At 27.1% G+C, this 6,080-nt stretch overlaps 1 pseudogene; it reads right to left on the bottom strand.

Annotated features, from left to right (window-relative positions):
• Positions 1–364: 364 nt before the first annotated feature.
• LOC127119098 (basic leucine zipper 43-like) lies at positions 365–1,221 on the bottom strand (annotated as a pseudogene).
• Positions 1,222–6,080: the final 4,859 nt, after the last annotated feature.

The raw sequence follows: 6,080 nt of genomic DNA on the forward strand, positions 1-6,080 counted from the left end.
ATACATGAATGATTTCAACTGCTTTTGATATATAGGAGAAAAACACGTCATATCATTTTAGGTATTCAAATCAATTCACTTCTATTTCTAGCTCATGACCGGACACTATTATTTTCATCATGTTAATAATAAGATATTGAAGTTAGGTAAACATAATTCACCATAGGATAAGTATGCGGCGATATGTGAAAAAACAACTTTTAATTTGTTCTGTACAATAGACATAAGCTTAAAATTTGTTAATGAACATCAACATCTAAATCTTTTATTATATATATATATATATATATATATATATATATATATATATATTATATATATATATATATATATATATATATATATATATATATATATATATATATATATTATGCTTCTAAAATTTATAGATGTCCAAAGAAGGGACAAGTACAAGTACAATCACTGAATGGATGATACAAGAGTAGTAAGTGAAAGGAAGATAGAGTAATTCATATATTTATAATGGAAACATGAAAATAGTCTCATATCTCATATTCTCAATCATGTGGAATTGATTGGTTTTGAGGAATCATCGTCATTGAGTTGTGATGTGGTGTTGCATGGAATTTCAGAAAAATCTTCCATGTTGCAAGGAAAAGAGTTGCCAATTTGCATATCAGCTACCATTTGGCGAAGATCGAAAGTCTCTTCCTTAAGGCGTGCATTTTCTTGAACAACTCTGTCATGTGACTCAGAAACATGATTGAGTTTGTCAACAAGATTATGATTCTCAGTTCTGAGTCTTACCACTTGTGACCAGAGTTCATCCAAGTGTTTTTGTTTCCTCATTCTTGATCTCCTGGCTGATTCTCTGTTCGATATCATTCGTCGGTGCTTCCTTTCGTCGATCACGTTGTTGAACTGAAGTTCATCGGCTTCATCGGAAGTAGTTGAGTTGCTGCTTAGACATGAAGGAGGTGCAAATTCATGCCCTGCTGCTGATGATGGGTAATGGTAGTTTGGTAAAGTGCTTAAGAGATTATTTAGATGAAAATTTGGTATTTCACTTTGTGGCAAGACATAGTTTTGGGGAATTTGGAATGAATTCTCAAGAGGAGCTATATAATTGAATCCATTAATATCACTTGGAACCATGGCTAGAGGTTTAAATTATTATATATGGTTGGTAAGAGTTTGTTATGATAAGAGAATTGAAGAATGTTGTGTGAGAAATGGACTGAATTTATAGGAAGATGATGGCATGAAAAGTGGGACCAAATTGAGGTAAGAGACATAGTGCTTAGGGCTTACATGAGCAGAAGTTCAACAATAATTGGGAAGTCCTTCTAGTTTGTGCATGTTTTGTTATGAGATATACATCAACAAAAAAAATTACTTTTTATCATATAAGTGGCTATCTTGATTCCATGTCATAAAGTTTTTGATTATTTATCTTATATGTATGGCTATGGAAATTATTACTATTGCTTGATGTAATTTTTTATTTATCACTACCTTTACTTTTTATCAGGTCAAATGTTTATACATTTACTTACAGTATCTATTAAAGATGTTTTTACATAGATAGACACTAGAAGTTAAATCCATGACTTTTCGACCGGAGTGACAAAGGACATGTTTGCCATATTTAGGACCATTCTACAATTCACAAAAATAAGGCGGGATGGAGTGGAGTTGATGATGCATACTTAAAATTTTGATCCATCTTAAAATAAAAATGTAGACGGAGACACTGCATCTTTAAATTTAAAATTGCAAAAATTGATGTCATGTTTGTGCACAAAAGCTAGAAACAATAGAATGATAGAGAATGAAGATATTATAAGGTGTGTGTCTAAAATCTTTTCCTGTTATAAAAAATATGGATAAAACAGGCCTGTTTGATTGGCCGAACCCATTATATCGTCCTACTTTAGAAATTTTTTATCTCATATCTTATACAAAACTCTTTTACAAAGTTTATCAAAACTCTTTTATTAAGTTTTTCAATACACAAAACAAAAAAAAATATTTAAAAAATTGACTATCGAAAATCTTTTGCAAAGTCTTCTAATATACAAAATACAAAATTAACAAATATTAAAAAATTGATTACGAAACTCTTTTTCAAAATCTTCCGCTACACAAATAAAAATTAAAAACTGATTAATCTTTTCCAAAATCTTCGAATACACAACATAAAAGTTAAAAGATACAGAGAAGAATAAACACCAAATTTTTTACACAAAGTAGGTAGAAACACAACAAAATTTAAGAAAAAAATAATATTTTTTATAAAATACAGGAACATAAGAATATAGATATGTGAACCAACTTCTTCCTAAACATTTGTTTATAAGTTAAGGTAGATAATAATTAAAATTCTATAATTTGGTGGAAAATATAAAAAGTAAGCAAAAGCTAAATGTTTGAAATTTTGTGGTTACCATTAAGTTGCTATTGATATGACTTAATGCGTGTCAATAATGATCAATGTAATCTACAATCAAAGTTTGATAGGTAACAGCTGGGAAATAAATCAATATGTTGTATATGCAATTTAAAATCATTTTTTAGCACTGCTAAGTTGCTATTTTTGGGGTCCCTACCCAATTTTATAAGCAATTTTGAAAATTATAAACTCTTAGAGCCAATAATTCCTTATGATAGATGACGCAAAGAAGACCAGTTTAAAAGGGTCAAGAATTGATATTTTTATGGTCATTAGTATTGTAAATTGGATGACTCATGACCCACTTACATAAATCAATTGAAGGGGCCTATGTTGGAGAAATTTTTTATATATATTTTTTAATTTTAAGCAAGTACCATCTTGTACCTAAATTCTAGTTATTTCATCATATAAGTAAATCATTGTATTAATTAACCATGGTGAGGCAAAAAGCATTATACAAAGTGAATTTTGATTAAACTCTAACATTCTCTGTTTTTTTTAATTCTTTGGGGCTAACAAAGTACATAACATTCTCTGTTTTTTTAAATTCTTTGGGGCTAACAAAGTACTTTGTCATGATTGTGGGAAAACTAGTAAGCTATTAAATTATGTTCCTCTAGTGTTACTTTACAACAATTCTAATTAAAAAGACAATTAATCAATTATTATGATAGTTTCAATTAATTTTACTGATATGTAATATATTTGGACATCATAAAATAAATGAATCAGAGTGGAAAACAGCGTAATTGAATAAAAAAATTAATTTATCTTTTAGAATTTTAAGAGGATAATTGATTATACATCAATTTTAAATGATGCTAACAATGAAACACCATTTTATCTTATATCGTTCTGTTTCATCCGATTTCATCGATCTAAACGAAAGCTAAATGAAAAACTTCTTTTAATAGATTTAATAGCAACAAAATCTTAATTTAACTAACAAAAATCGATATTTTTATGTTGGATCATAACACTAGAGTTCGAACCCCGGATCTTAAGGTTGTTTATGTGAGTTTCTAAGGTTATTTTATTCTGGTTTCATCATCGTCGATGAGTATGCTTTCCTTTCTATTTCCCTTCTAAAATTTAATGTTTTAGGTTAAGCTATCTCCAAAATCATTGGATTGGAACTGAATAGCACTATGTACATGAGGCCATTAGCACTTATTAGAACAAGTTTATGGTATTACACATGTCTAAAGAACAGTGTAATAACCATCACAATTCATAAGGGTCTTCATCACTTCAGGTTTACTTAACAAAGTGTTTGTGTTCACAACATATTAGGAGCTGCCAAATCTGTTTTTATCTTATAAATTAGTACTTTAGCTTTTCATGCTTCCCATTGTTGTTGCCTAAAATACCTTATTAATCCTATCTCGCGCAAAGCAACAAAAAGTAGCAATATCTTTTCAATATGCATGGTTTGAATATAGTTATGGTTGATGATATAGCTTTGTTATTTTGCTAATTTGTCTCTTCTTATGGCCCACTTCTATGACATGACAAAGAAAAGATACATATAGCACAAAATAATCAAAAAAAGTTTTGGAAAATCGTAACATTATTGTTTTATGTTTCTTAATTTTCTTGGATGAAAGTGGTTATGTTAATTACAGATTCTAACAATATATAATTGTCAGGTGAATTCCCACTATTGAATGTTCCTTAGATTTTAAACTAATCTGATAAGGGTGAAGTACAAAGTGGTAGGTAAAAGGAAAAGGGAAAAAAAGATTGATAGTGGTGAAGTACAATTAAAGAACATTGATAAACCTTCTCTAAAAGGTCAATGTGTTGGAGTTTATGTGGAAGATCCTTTGTAAATCCATTGTATTTTATATGAATTACTATGACACGAATCATAGTGCTTTGCCATTATACAAAAATTTGAGTAATAACTCAAATTTAGCAACTCAAGCTTCTTAGAGAAAACTTGTAAATAATACCAAACATTTAGGGTATGTTTGAAATGCATCTTAAAAACTCTTTTTTAGTTTTTAAATTTTAAAATTTTAAAATTTGTTTGAATATAATGTTTTGCAAAAGTGTTTTTAAAAACTCTTTTCTATTTTTCAGTTTTTAAAAGCAAAAAAGTGAAATAGTTTAATTGTGTTTTGCTTCTTACTTTTTAGTTTTTAGTATTATAAAACTTGAAGAAAAAATATAAAAATTTATAATTTTCATTAATAGCATTAATGTAATTTTAATAATTTTTATATTTTAAAAATAAAATAGAAAAATATATTTGAAAGAGAATGTTATTTCTTTTATTTATGCTGTTTTTATGTATAAGTAACCTTTTCAAATATGTTTATTTATTTTACTTAATTTTATTTTGTGTTTCTTAATTATTTTCACTATATAATTTTTTTCTTCTATTAAACGTGGAATCCCATTTTTTACTTGTTTTTTTCTTATTATTATTATAAACAAGTGTTATGTGATTTGTAAAATTAAAAATTGATTTAACCCAATTATTTGTATTCGACCAAATATCAATTAATTTTCTTAAGTTTGTAATATTTTATACAATAAAATAGATTTTAAAAGTAAATGACAAAATATGCATTTTTATTCTCTTCTTAAAATACTATTAAAAGATTAGATTATCAAACAAATTTTTTCATTTTCATATTTTCAAAACAGTTTTTAAAAATTAGTTTATCAAACAAATTTTTTGTTAATTTTCTTCTTAAAAATAGTTTTTTAAAATATATTTGAAAAACAAATTTTAAGAAATAAAATTGAAAAGCGTTTCAAACAGGCCCTTAGCTTCTCTACTCGTGGAAATCCTAGAAGTCTATAGTTTTATTACAATTTAATATTTGTATCGAAATATTTATTAATTATAGAAAGTATTTTTTTTTATTATAAATCAATAAAGAGAACAACAATGAGAAAAAAATTGAGTATTTTTTATTAAATTAATAATAAAATTTCTAAAATAGTTAGTTTGTTTAATAAAATATTAAATATAAATCAATAAAGAGATCTCATTAAACATAATGACATTATTCTTAAAGTATTCATAGTCATGTTTTATTGTGAAACGGGATAACATTAAAGCATCGAGACTATTATGTGGATAGGCTAATGATCGCATATCATAGACCAAGGATAAAAAGTTATCAAGTCTTCACATAGATATGAATATTATGAGTAATATTTATATTACATTGATCCACCATGAGAATACTACATAGAATATTATGCAAGTGTCATAAGTTATTCTCAACGTGATAGTGGTGTATACCACCATTCGACCTAAAACCACTATAGACCATAAATGTATAGTCGAGTACTTTATTGTCAATCAAATATTTTTCGTAACAAGATGACCATAAAGATGGTTGATGGATACTCCATTAATCATATTGAGGGACATGAGTGACATAGATAAAAAAAATTCATCTCAGGTAACATGTTATATGTCTAAGGGCTCAATATTGAACTAAACAAGGATGATACACTCTATACCTTGTGTTAAATATAGACATCAGGAAAAAAGGATAATTGTACACACAAACATTATCATGAAAATGTTTTGTCAAATCACATAACATTTTCGTGACATGGGTAACAATGATGTGTTGCTAGATACTGCTAACTGTTTATTATATTAAATGTGTGATTTAGTATAATTTCCAACGTCACG

The sequence above is a fragment of the Lathyrus oleraceus genome, chromosome 2 (genome assembly GCF_024323335.1).
Source record: "Lathyrus oleraceus cultivar Zhongwan6 chromosome 2, CAAS_Psat_ZW6_1.0, whole genome shotgun sequence".
NCBI lineage: Eukaryota > Viridiplantae > Streptophyta > Magnoliopsida > Fabales > Fabaceae > Lathyrus > Lathyrus oleraceus.